Raw genomic sequence first — 242 nt, forward strand, 5'->3', positions numbered from 1 at the left:
GCCAGAAAGAATCCTGTGGCAAACTCTGGAAAAATACCATCTGTCTTATTTATTTATTTATTTATTTATTTTTTTATTTGACATGGAGTTTCATTCTTATTGCCCAGGCTGGAGTTCAGTGGTACCATCTTGGCTCAGCGCAACCTCCGCCTCCTGGGTTCAAGCAATTCTCCTTCCTCAGCCTCCTGAGTAGCTGGGATTACAGGCATGTACTGACCACACCTGGGTAATTTTTGTATTTT

Source organism: Mandrillus leucophaeus, unplaced genomic scaffold, assembly GCF_000951045.1.
Source record: "Mandrillus leucophaeus isolate KB7577 unplaced genomic scaffold, Mleu.le_1.0 Scaffold289, whole genome shotgun sequence".
NCBI lineage: Eukaryota > Metazoa > Chordata > Mammalia > Primates > Cercopithecidae > Mandrillus > Mandrillus leucophaeus.